The following is a 13161-nucleotide window of genomic DNA, read 5'->3' as shown; positions in this document are numbered from 1 at the left end:
CCTCTTTCGCGACTGGCCCCGGCTGATGGTCCTGTTTTGTCCTGTGGTGTGCCCCCCCTCTCAGCTCCCCTCGGCATTTCCCCATCCCAGGGCAGCCACGACTGAGACAGAAGCCAGGGAAGGGGATAGGGAGGGGGTAGCCGGAGGAAGAGATGCCGGCCCCTCGGGAGACATCAGCTCGGGGTCCTAGGATGCCAGAGAGCTTGCAGACTAACTGCCTGTGTGTCCAGGTGAGGAAGCGGGAGGCTGTAAGAATTCCGCAATCTGAGTGGATGAGACAGAACCCAAATCTCCTGAGTCCACATCCAACTTCTCAGAAAAAGCAACAGCCTGGTCTCTCTGCTGTGGAAGCTGCAGGGAAACCATGACCAAGAAAAAGTCAGAACCGGAGCACAAGATGACTCTTGCATTTGAAGCTGCTTGCAAGGGACCAAAGTCTGGAGATGGAGAGGGTCCCCCTAAGGCCTCCCAGATGTAACCTCGGAGCCAGGCATGTCTGATTTGTTGCTCTTAGGCTGCATACACCCTGAGATAGCAATGAACTTGGCCCCACACAGCATCCTGAACTCACTCCCAACGTTATGAGGTACTTTATAGTGGTCATTGGTTTTTGGTAACGTGATTGCCTAGTTCTCCAGTATGATTTAGCGATGGTGTGAATGTTGTGGATGACAACTTTGTGTCACGATATTTAAAAGTTGGCCACACCTGCATCCGGTGTTCAAGACAATCAAGACTCTCAGCACCTAGAGGCGGGTGGGCAGGAAGGCGAAGGACAGAGGATGTGGAAGGACCAAGAAGGCAGCCCTTAGCCAAACCCGGCAGGGTTTTCAGTGTGTGGAGTGGAGGAGCCTCTTCTTCCTTGCTATAGAGGAGCTCTGGGTGAGTGAGTCTGAGGTTGGTGAACAGCATGGGAGGAAGTCAAAGCCGGAAGGTGTGGCATTTCTGGGGAGAGCGTGGAAGTCATTATCACTTCAAACACCAAGTCCATGAACTAGAAAGAACAATGACTTCCTTGAGTTCCTTCTGGGAGGAAAGGGACAGGCATCTCCACCTAGAGTGACTTGTGTAAAGAGGCATGGGAGATGCCGGAAGTTGGACCTGGGGTGGGTGGGCTTCACCTCCAGCTGGCAAGGTGTCTTCAACGTTATACTCAATAGAAACCGGGACAGGGTGGATAACCCCGTGACAGTGCCAGCTGCTCTGGGGGTGCTGGTGTATTTCATCTGATGAAGAGCCAAAGAATAAGGGTGGGGGACAGAGGAGAAAAATCCCTGCCCCCACCTGCCAGGAGCAGTCAGAGGACAGGGTTCTCCTGCAGTGTCCCCATTTCTTTAGGCCCAGAGATGGAGTGAGTGGACACCCGCTGAGCGGGGGCCGGTCTGAGAACCCTGACTGGGAAAGGAAGGAGGGAGGGAAACAGGGCTTTGGCTCGAGGCCTAAGGTACCCGCTGGCTGGGCTGGCTGGGCTGGGCCCCCTCTGGCCCTGGAGAGAGCACCCTGTAGAGGGATTATGGACCTCTTGTCCAGGAAATCTACTTTCAGGGCACAGGGCTCACATCTGAATTCCCTAAATAACTGGCCCCCTCTGGATCTTCAGCTGAGATTTTTTTTTCCATTACAGGCATCCAAGGGTCAGATCCTACCTGCCCCTACTGCTCCCCCCTGGGCCTAGGCACGAAGGATGGGCAGGATAAGCACGCATGGGTTTTCTCATGGTCTGTGGTCCCTTCCAGGCCTCGGACTTGGGTCTGGAATAGATGAGATTGGGAAATCGTGACAGGAAATGGACACAGTCCCTGTGTGTCAAGGACATAGAGAGCCACTGAAGCTGTAAAGGGTAGTGAAGAAGATTTATCCAAAGGCTAGTGGAGTTTAGGGGTGAATAGATGATCCCTTGGGGTTAAGGGGCATCTATACTCCTGGGCTAGAGTTCCTGAGTAATCTCTCTAACTTCTTCAAGATATAAGGTGAGACAGAAGAGAAACGCGAGGCTCTGCACTCCTGTGTTCATCCCCCTCCTCCCACCCGCCTCGGGCACTTTCCGGTGTTGCCCGGTCCTTCCCACGTCCTGGTCCAGCTCTCTGTAACCAGGCTCAATAACGGAAAGGGCTGTGCCCTTCCTTGGCCTGCACAGACTGTTAGGGCTCCCTGCCATGCCCTGCATTAGGGTGACCACAGCCTCAAGGACACAGCCGCTCACACACGTGGGCTGCAACAAGTGAGGCTCAGCAGATCATCCGCCACCTGCTGCTCACCCCTGACTCCCCGGCCACTCCCTCTGTGGAGGCCCTGGGAGTCTATCTCAGACTCTGGAACACTATGGGTGTAGATGCCCGGCCCTCTGACCGGTTGCGCCTGGGTTGGCTACCTGTGGACCCAGACAGGGGTACTCATTTGAGTCAAGAAAGGAACAGAGGAGGAAGACAGAAAGATGGGAAAGCAGGAGGTGGGGTCTCGAGAGAAAACAGAATAAAAGAGGTCACCGCGCATAGGACAGAGAAGGTCTGAGCCACGTGTTGCTTGGCAGAGGTCTGAGGAGTTAGTGTGTGTATGCAGGGGTAGGGAACAGAGAGCGATAGGAACACGTACTAGCCTAGTGGTGGGGGGCTAGTTATGCCCAAAGGGGACACTTCCACTTCGGTGTGGGATTCTGTAGGTAGGAATGTACCAAGTGCTACTTCCAAAGGAGTTTCAGTCTGGGCAGGTGGCTCAGTTGGTAGAGTGCCTTTCTAGCAAACATGGAACCCCGGGATCTAGCCCTAATACTCCCTAAACCGAGGCTTGTAGAACATGCCTCTAAACACAGTACTTGGGAGGTAGAGGCAGGAGGATCAGAAGAAGTTCAAGGTTACCCTAAACTACACAGCAAGGTTTAGAAGCCAACTCAGACTGTATGAGAGAGACTTTTTTTTTTCTTTTAAGGGGTTGATGGGGACAGGGCAGTGCTTGCTTGGATGGGTGGCCCTTCAGTTACACATTAGTCACCAGCACAGGAGTGTGTGACGTGCACATGTTCGTGTGCAGGCACGCACGTGTGCTATAGGGAAGGCTGTGCAGTAGTGCAGTACTGTGGGTGTACGTGAGAGTCCCTGGGAGAGTGTGCAAGGGGGAGGGTGGGCGCTCAGCTGCAGAGGGACTTGTAAAGGAAACAGTTTTGTTTCCTAAGTGACTGGCCTCCTGGGGCCTCCAGCCCAGACTTGAAGGTTGTTTCAAGATCATGAAAGAGAGAGTGGGAGGGATAGAGGGAGGGAAGGAAGAGCCGGGAGAGGCTCCATCACTGCCTCCCACGGTCCGGTCCCTCCTCCCGCCCCCTCACCCCACTCCTCTGCTCCAGTCCCTCTTGCCTGGTCTCCCGCTGCCAGCCTCCTGGACTGTCTTGTCTCGTCCATTCCTGCACCTTTCTTCTTCCTTTCTAACGGGTCTTGTCACTGCTGCCAGGCTTCTGGAGCCTTCTTGGGGGGCGTGGATGAAAACTGTTTTGCTTTCAAAGAAAGACCATCTTGGGGTGAAAATTTAGTTGGGTGTCTAGAAGGCCGAGGTGGCTTTAATTAGTGCCCCAAAAGGTGGTTGTTTTTTTTTTTTTCATTCCATCTTTCTCCCCAGTCCTCTGCTCCGGTTCTCTTGGACTGCAGTGACCTTGGCGGTGGGAATGTTGGGCTCCAAGTCACAGACACAGCTGCCCTAGGCCCGCTGCTGTCTGGGTTTCCCCACTGGACCATAAGTGGGGTTTTTCTCATCTCTTCCTTGATAACCAGTTCCTCTGTTTCCTTCCTGGTCTCTTTTCTGTGTACTCAGCGTAGCTCCTAAAAGCTCTCTTCCTCAGACTCTCCCGAGGTCTGCCATCTTCAATCTTTTCCCCAGATGTTTTTATTGTCCGCTTTGGATTATTCAAATCACACTGTATAGAATTCAGAGAAGAGAAGGGGATGGTTCTGGGAAGCAGTCTTCATGGGGTGTCCGCCTCTGACCCTTTGCCGTTTTGCCCTCTTTGTTTCTTTGAATCCAGAAAGGTCCGCATTGGGTCCTAGTGGGACACACAAGTGGAGGTGTTCGGGAGATTAAAACAGAAAACATTTATAGGTCGGCTCTCTCAGGCATGGTGATGCACAGTATTCTGTGCCTGTTTCTCACCTGCCCTTTCTGGGGTCATGGTCATGGTCGGGCAGAGTGGGAACTTGCCTGAAAGTCAGGTCCTACTGGCTCCACCAGCCACTTGTATGACCTTGGGCGGGCTCTGTGCTAGCCTTGACCTTTCTGCGTGAGTGATGAGCACCAGAAAGTTTTTGAGAGTCCTTTTCACTTCTGCTGCTCCCCAAATTCTGGGCTACTTACTCTTAACTCATGGCCCAGCTCAGGGGACCAGGAGAAGAAGCCTGAAGTTACTCTGGAGGAGATGAGGGGGCAATTGCTCCCGCCCTGTCTGTTAGTGGGGTACAGGTGTCAACTCTGATTAGTGTGATTCTAGGAAATGAGTCTGGACCCTTTAACTCTTGGCACAGAAATGAGGAAAGGCCTATGTTTTTGTGTTTTGTTTTGTTTTTAAGCAAAGATGACCTTGATATTTTATACAGAGCCACTGTGGAGGCGGGCAGGGTCTGGGTATTCTTTGGGCTGGGGAACCTGGCATCTCTTGGCTGGCATTCAGGCAGCAAATACTAGGTGAGGTTGTTTCAAGGGATTCTTTGGGCTGTGAAAGTATGTTAGGAGTGGTGGGAGGAGGGTTAATGGGCCTTGCTGAGTTTGGGGGCAGGGGTCACAGCTGGGCCCTGCAGGGTTCCTGTTTGCCTTTGATTCCATCTGTGTGGGGAAGGAATGGCCCCCCAGCCCCCTGAGGTAAGTTTGCTTTGGCTGAGGATCTGACCCAGCCACTGGCCCTGAGCTCTCCACCCTCTCTGCTCTCCCTATCAAGAGGCAGCCTGGCCTGGCCCCTCGCCTCCTCCTTCCTGCCTGCCTCCTCCTCTCCTTACCATGCCCCTTCCTCTTCACCCCGCATACAGTTCCTGCTTGTCCCCTTTGGCATTCTGTATGTGCAACTAGACAGGACACCCTGTAAACAAATGGCACCCAGAGCCGAGACCTCTCTCCTATGATGGACTTGCAGAATTCTAGGGAGCTTGGCCTTCTTTGTGTCTCGATTTCGCTTCCCAGGATCTTTTTCCTATAGAAACGTGGCATACTCAACAGTGTGTGGTCCTCTGATACTACTGCATCATCAAGACACTCAACTTGTACTTTGGTGAGCTCCTCTGTATGCCCCATTCTGGGCCAATACTGGAGAGACCATCACAACCCAGAGTCAAGATTCCCACTCTTAAAGTCCTTTTGCTTCAAACCCCAGGTGATTTAGTCTCCAGCCCCACCCCCCATCCCCCATCCCCCATCCCCCAGCCTTTGATTCTGTCTTCCCAGCGTGCTCACTGCGCTGGGCCTTTGAGATCTCTTTTCTCTCTCCATTTCCTTGATCTTCCTTCAACTTCTCCAGCCCCATTCATTACCCTAGGCTCTGCCCTCCCCCTGGGCCTCCTTGGGAGATGCTCCCATCCAACCAGTCCAAGAGCAAAGACTGGGCTTTTGTGCTAAAAGTTGTGCTGGACTAGCTATGAGGGATGGGAGAGTTTCAATGCAGAGCTTACTGTACTTACCAAGAACACGTGAATAAGTCCTCTACCTCCTATGGGTAAAATGAAGGATCCCCACCCTAGCTTCATGCTCATATTCCAGACCTGGGCCTCACCCCAAGGGTCATTTGTTTGAGGTCAGGCTCAGGCTTCTGGAGTCCCCAAAGCTCTCTAGTGGGCAGACAGAGTTGAGGGCTACTAAATCAGACTGTCCCCAAGATACCTTATGTATCGTAGCTAATGATGAGTGAGTACTAGCTGTCCCTGCATGTTGGTGTGATGGCTAACCTTGGCTGTCAATTTGGCAGGGTCTCGAGTCGCCTAGGAGACAAGCTTCTGGGTGTGCTGGTGAGAGATTCTAGAGTGGGCAGACTGAGCCAGCACAGCAAGCCCCACTGTAAAAGTGGGCGGCACAAGCCAGGTGATGGCGGCGGCAGCGGTGGCACACGCCTTTAATCCCAGCATTGGGGAGGCAGAGGCAGGTGGATTTCTGTGAGTTTGAGGCCAGCCTGGTCTACCGAGCGAGTTCCGGGACAGGCTCCAAAGCTACACAGAGAAGCCCTGTCTCGAAAAAAAAGAAACAAACAAAAAACAGGGCTGGAGAGATGGCTCAGCTGTTAAGAACACCATCTGCTCTTCCAGAGGTCCTGAGTTCAATTCCCAGCAACCACATGGTGGCCTCACAACTATCTGTAATGAGATCAGTCACTCTCTTCTGTATATATAATAAATAAATAAATCTTAAAAAAAATTTCAACAAAAGTGGACAGCACAATTGCATGGGCGTGGTGGGGCGAGGTCTAGGACTGAATGGAAAGGAGAAGAGGTCCCGGGTACCAGCTTTCATCTCTCTCTGCTTCCTGACTGCGGACACCATGTCACCAGCTGCCTCTGGATCCTGCTATGCTCTCCTCAGCGCGATGGACTGTCCCTTCAGACAACGAGCTGGAATAAGCTCTTTCTCCTGCATCTGTCAGGCATTTGGTCACCGAGACAGAAAAAGCAAGGAACACACCGAGAGAGTGAGCCTCACTATGTCCCAGGCTAAACGTCTCAGCTTCCAGAGTGAGAGTATCAGGAGACAGGGCCTCTGGGAGGTAATGAGACAATGAGGGTGCCCCATGATGAGCCTTGTACTGTCTTTTTGTTTAATTGGGGTCTCCCTATGTGGATTTCGCCTTGATTGCCGGAGTCCTAGGACTGTGAGCATGTGCCATCCAGATGCAGGTGAGCTCTTATGAGAAGAGCTGTGTACAACCTGTTCCCTCTCTCTTTGTTTGTGTGGAGGTGCAGCACCCCAGAAGCTGAGTGGAAGCCAGGAATAGGTTCTCATGAGACGTGGCACCTGTCAGCATCTGGATAGTGGATTCCCCAGGCTCTGTAAGTAAAGACAATGCATGCTACTTTAATCCTCATACCAACTCTGTTTTACAGATAGGGAAACTGAGGCACATGGTTCCTAAATAGCTAAGTCAAATGGGGGACCTGGGACTCAGACCTATTTGGTTCTAGTGGCTGAACATTGAACATCTTTGCTATGGAAAAGGATTGGCTCTGGGTTCAAGTTTTCTGGCTAGAATCATGACAAGAAAGAGAGCACTGTAGAGGGTAAAGGGGAGGGAAAAGTGCCAGTTGCTCACCTGAGAGCCTGGCTATGGCTGCTGATCACACACAATAGCACTTAGACTAGAGAGAGACATCAACTCCAAGAAGAGAGTGAGGATTCTCAGTTGGAATAATCGGGAAGGTCCTCATGGAGGAGGTGGCATTCTAGCTAGGTCCTGATAGATAGGAGTGGTCTGGCTCAGAGAGAGGGAATCCTGTGAGCTCCAGAACAGGGAGCCGCAGCAGCATCCAGAACACAGAGGAGGCTGTGAAGCCGATCCTGGAAACAGGTACAGAGAGCCTGGAATGCCAGACTAAGTGTTATCCTAAATGCCAGTGTTCCATTAAAAAACACAAAATAAAAACCATGGCGATAAGAGTCACCTGGATGCTTGTTAAAAATACAGAGCAGCGGGCACAGCTCTTCGAGGTTCTGATTCATGAGGGCGAGGGTGGGAGTGGGAGTCTGTATTTTTACCACCAAGAAAGTTTGAAAAACATTGCTATCAACAATATGGAGACATTTGAAGTTTTTGAGGAGAGAAATAACCTCATTCAAATTGTGCTCTAGGTGGATTCTTTTGATTGGAGGGTGTGTGTGTGTGTGCACATGGGTGTGAGGTGTGGGGCTGGAAGGAAGTGATAGATAGGTAGCAGCTATATGGGTGGGGGAGTGACGGGTGAGGAGGCGGGGATGGGTGAGAAGGAACATTTAGGATTTGGTAGCTGCCTGTTTGCCAGGGCAAGGGAGGAAGGACTTGAGGGTTGGGGCATGCTGTGCAGTTATTAAAATAGGCTAGGGAAGGAAGGAAATTGTTTGGGAGAGAAGTCATAACTTCGCTGTGGTGTGTGGTAAGGTTGAGGTAGTGTGACCAGGCTTTAGGAGGAGTCACGTGAGTGAATGAGACAGGGCTGGAGAATGGCACTGAGCATGGGCTACTGAAATCACCTGCATGGAGGGGACTGCTGATGTAGAGACCACCAAGGTGGGGGGTCTGGGGGACAAATGGCCAAGAGTCTTAGGGAGAGCTTTGCTCAATACCTAGGCCAAAGAAGGGCCTAGAACAGTGCTTCTCAACCTGTAGGTTGCGACGCCTTTGTGTGTGGGTATGTGTGTGTGTGGGGGGGGTGTCAAATGACCCTTTCACAAGGGTCACATATCAGATATCCTGCATATCAGATATTTACATTATGATTCATAACAGTAGCAAAATCACAGTTGTGAAATAATAATGAAATAATTTTATGGTTGGGGGTCACCACAACATAAGGAAGTGTGTTGAGGGGCCACCGCATTAGGAAGGCTGAGAACCATTGGCCTAGAAGATGGTGGGGCAGAGGAGCCAGAAAGACTGGAGAGCTAGACCAAGCCAAAGGACCTACAGCTAAGAGAAGAATGCTTGGAAGGTGCAAACAAAGAACTCTAAAGCCCAAGTTTCAGGTGGCAAAAAGGAAGTGAATACTGATTACTTTTTTTTCTACTGGTGTGACCTTTAAGAAAGCCATCTTTTTTTTTTTTTTTGGTTTTTCGAGACAGGGTTTCTCTGTGTAGCTTTGCTCCTTTCCTGGATCTCTCTCTGTAGACCAGGCTGGCCTCGAACTCACAAAGACACACCTGCTTCTGCCTCCCAGTGCGCCACCACCGCCCAGCTCTAGAAAGCCATCTTAATAGCAGGTCAAGCCTGGGAACAACACACCCCCCTGCCCCAATTGCACACACTCATGCAGTGAGGAAGCTGTGGACGAAGCAAGCCACCCTCTTCCAAGAAGACTGCTTTAGGAAGCCGAAAGACAAGAAGACAGTGGGTCACTGAGTGAGGAGAGAGCGTGGGGGTTAGAGGACTCGGGCTCCGCGGGGTGGGCTCTCCTCTCCTATCTGCTGGGCCCACCCTGCTGCTCATATGTCCCAGTGTTTATCATAATTTATCTTCTTGGCAATCGCCAGGAAGCAATGAAGTCAGTACTGTATGCTGTAGTGATTCCCATTCTAGAGATAATGAAACTGAACTTGGGGACGGTCAGTGATGGGCTGATGGCCACCGGCTGTGAGAGCCTGAGAGCCAGGTCTGCCCAAAGCCTTACCGGCTAGCCCAGCCCTGACATCCTTGCCCCACCTACTCAGACCTCCAATTTTAGGTTTGTTTTGTCCGGTCCCTTCTCTCCAAGAACACCAAGAGATGGTATCCTCTGTGCTGATACTCAGTGCCTGCTTACTGGGGTTCCCTGTCACCATGGCGGGCAGCTGGTTAGACCTCCATACCCACATCATGCCACAGACACCAGTTTCTTGTCCACAAATGGAGTCAGAATGCCCAGAAAATAAATCTTCGGCTGCCCGCAATTTGGATAAGATGTTTTCTGAACCTGTGTGTGTAGTCACTAACACGGCGTGGAGGACAACAGAAGTACTCAGTGAATATAGCTCTTACTTTCTGCCCTTGATTTCCAAGGTGCTGGCCTTTGGACTGCAATTTCTTTTCCAGCTGGGCATGATCCTAACACCTTCCCTCTTTGGAGCACAGAGCTTGCCCTGAGTAGGCTGTCCAGGAAGCCTCACGGCTTGATTTCTGAAAGTCAGAAGTTTGCATTCTGAAACAAAAGGAGAGACTTTCGTTTATGCATGGACGTGGTCAGAGCGAGATAGAACCAGAGAAAAAAGGAAGTGTCCACCGTGGAGGCCGCGGGGTATCCGAGAGAAAAGACTGATTTCCTCTAGTCACCCCCCTCACGGCTCAGTCTCTCTACAAATGTCTGCTGAACTTCCAGACCTTGCCAGGCAGAGCAAGAATTGACTGTGGCCTTGAGCAGCTCAGTCAAGACAGAGAGGCGGATTGAAACAAGCTCTGTATAGACAGTTCCGATGTGGAAAATGCCATCCAAGGACCAGGGCAGGTGGAGAGAGAGAGAGAGAGAGAGAGAGAGAGAGAGAGAGAGAGAGTGAGTAGCGGGTTGTTTAAGCATCAGGGCCCAACTCACACTCACTCCCATGGCCAGTGCGTTCACCCCCACTGTTCCATCTGTTTCTTTGTTTTGGCAGTTTTTATTCCTGGCTTTGTATTCCCTTTACTTTCCTAATAGAGAGCCTTTGGAAAAATTCCACCCTTGTTTCAGTTGGACCAAGCAAAAAGGGAATTGTCCACTCTTGAGCCGGAATAGCCAGGGGGTACCAGCCTCCTCCGGAGTCCAGGTGGACAAGTAGAACAGGCGAGGAGCGGCAGAAAGGAGGCTGAGCAGGACCCCCTCAGCTGAGGCCGAGGGAGGTAAGAGCGCGGGAGGCTCAGAGCTTGGGTAAGCTGGATGGGTTGGCTGTGCAGCCCCTCCCACACCTCCCCTCACACCCCCCTGCCTTCTGTTCTGCTCCAGGGGAGAACAGAGAAGCCTCTCCACCTCGGAGTGCTTTCCAGCTCTTCCCTCACCTAGGAGGCTGTGAGGGGCTGCAACCCCACAGTAAGAAGTGAATCTTCCGTGTGGATGCATGAAATTCACTCTCGTTCCCTCTTTTTCCCTCGAAGTCACGGCACACAGCTCTCATTGTTCCTCTTATCTGGGGCCTCCAGCGCTGCATTTGTTCATTTAAGAAATATTTACGGAACACCCACTGTGCTACACACACACACACACACACACACACACACACACACACACACACAGAGTGTGTAGGTTCCAATACAGGAGGGAGACTTATGTTCCGAAAATTTAAGCTCTGAAGTCAGTTTGCTTTTGCCTGTGAGTACTGCTTGCTAAGCAAACTGGGGTGAATTACACAAGGTCTCAATGCCTGCTTCCTGGTCTTAACACAGAGTAAGCACAGCTCTTTGCTTCCGAGGCTGTGGTGAGGACTGAATGAGCAAGCATGGAGTGTGTACACAGCGCCCAGCACAAAGCAGCCTTTCAGTAAGCATTAGCCATTGTTTCCCCTCACCTCGCTCAGCTGGAGGCAGTCAGACCCATAAATGACCTGTTCTTCAAATCTGCCTCTTGCTCAACCTGGTGACTCAGAGGCCATCACCTGGTGCTCACCACCTCTCACCCCCTGAGGCTCATCCACACTCAGCCGGCAGACCTCTGTCTGCTCACACTGCGGCTATTCCCGGCCTTCACTGCTGTCAGCCCCACTAGGGATCCCATACAGTGAGAGGGTAGCCTCAGCTCTTTGAAACCCTCCAGATGGAAGTCTGAACTAGCTGTTCCTTCTCAGCTGTCTGGGCACAGAGGAGAACAAGGAGCCTTCGGGGGTGGAGTCCAGATACCTACACTACAGGAGTAGGGAACACAGGACTTGGCCGGGGAGAAGGCTCAGGGCACTCCAGCTCAGAGGGATCCATGTGTGGCATTCCAAAGTGGGAAGCAGTTGGCGCTCATCCTGGGTGCAGAAATGGCTGGGCCCACTCAGTGGGTCAGGATCGGGTCATGCCAAGGCCCAAGTAGCATAGTGGCTCCTCTATTCTTGAACAACTGTGCTTGCTGCCCATTTGGCACAGGGCTTGAGAACTAGGAGTGTGCACTCAGTCAGGGCAAGAGGAGGGACCAGGACACACACACACACACACACACACACACACACACACACACACACACGGAGACAGACAAACAGACACAGAGACAGAGATGGAGAGACAGACTGAGAGAACACACTGTAAGGGTGCACACATGGCTCAGGGGAGGAAGAAGAGGTGGAATGCGCATCTTTCTGGGTCTGGGAACGTGTTTGGGTGTGTATGATGCTTGCGTGTTTATATTTACTTATGCACCTGTTTCATTCTCTGCACGAATTTGTTGTCCAGGGGGAGGGTTTTGCTCTTCTTTTGACTCTGACCCTTTTTTTTTTTTAGTTTGTGACCTCTCAGCAGAGAACTCTCCCTTTGGGGAGGGTGGGAAACTGTAGTTCATGAGTGTAGTCCAGGTCCAGGCTTTGTAAACACAAACATAGGACATTCTTGTGTGTGATCCTTAGTACCCCTCCAAGCTGCACATATTTTAAGTGAGAGTGGAATGATCTGTGTGTGTTTGTGTATTAGCTCTGTGCCTGGTGTGCTTGTCAGTTTGATTCAGCAAAACCTGTACCTCTAGCTCTATGCGGATATGTGTATGTACTGGGGTTCCTTCCTTCCTTCCTTCCTTCCTTCCTTCCTTCCTTCCTCCCTCCCTCCCTCCCTCCCTCCCTCCCTCCCTCCCTCCCTTCCTTCTTTCCTTTCTTCATTGATATTTGCTTTTATAGTGTAACAGGCTAGAGGATCCTAGATGCAAATCTCAATTTAGACTGCAAGGAATCTGCCACTAGTCAAGTCTAACATTCCCTAGCCCTTCCATGCCTTAGTTTTCTGTGGAGAAAAGTGCTCACAGGTTATTGTGAGGACTAAATAAGATTGTGTTACATAGCCAGCCCAGGGCAGAATATTTCACCTCAACCGTCTTGTCTTTGAACATGAGGGGCATTGTCCCCCTGGCTGTGACTGTAGCACATGATAGTTCAGCCAGATTATAACCATTATAACTGTTTTAGGGCAGACCTTGGGTCTTAATTACTTTTAATGATACTCATGACACCTTGCTGTCACCTAGATGTCTCATACATATGCCATCTGGAGGCAAAATGAGTTAAATAAGCGTATGAAGCAAGACCGGTGACTGATGTCTGCCCACATGTGGTAGTACATGGAAATGTGGGTGGAAAACTGGTAATGATGGTAAGCGACACCCCAGCTCAGCTACGCACCATGGTGCCAGAGTCCCGGGGGTCACTACAGTATCCACGCAGGCTTCTTTTCTTTCCACGCCTTAGTCTGACCTTGAGACTGTTTGAAAGGCTCCCTTTCTTTTCTGCTCACCCCACCCCAGGACACCAGTCAAGATACTGCGTAAGCCTGTGTTTTCTTCTGGGAGTGATGCACGGATACAGGGGTGCCTTCCAGTCTTTGACATTGATCTTGCTCTC

At 51.3% G+C, this 13161-nt stretch overlaps 1 long non-coding RNA gene across 4 annotated transcripts; it reads left to right on the top strand.

The window, feature by feature from the left end:
• The first annotated feature begins 60 nt into the window (after positions 1 to 60).
• Positions 61 to 11798, top strand: LOC118593038. 4 transcript variants are annotated; one of them, XR_004946191.1, is made up of 5 exons: positions 61 to 882; positions 6507 to 6718; positions 6909 to 7001; positions 10305 to 10486; positions 10590 to 11798. It is a non-coding gene; the product is annotated as an uncharacterized LOC118593038 (long non-coding RNA). The 4 variants fall into 4 exon arrangements; XR_004946189.1 differs by having other exon boundaries at positions 61 to 586; positions 6507 to 7001; XR_004946190.1 differs by having other exon boundaries at positions 6507 to 7001; positions 10338 to 10486.
• The last annotated feature ends 1363 nt before the right edge of the window (positions 11799 to 13161 follow it).

Source organism: Onychomys torridus, chromosome 11 (assembly GCF_903995425.1).
Source record: "Onychomys torridus chromosome 11, mOncTor1.1, whole genome shotgun sequence".
NCBI classification, from domain to species: domain Eukaryota; kingdom Metazoa; phylum Chordata; class Mammalia; order Rodentia; family Cricetidae; genus Onychomys; species Onychomys torridus.
This window is presented reverse-complemented; position numbering and strand designations above follow the sequence as displayed.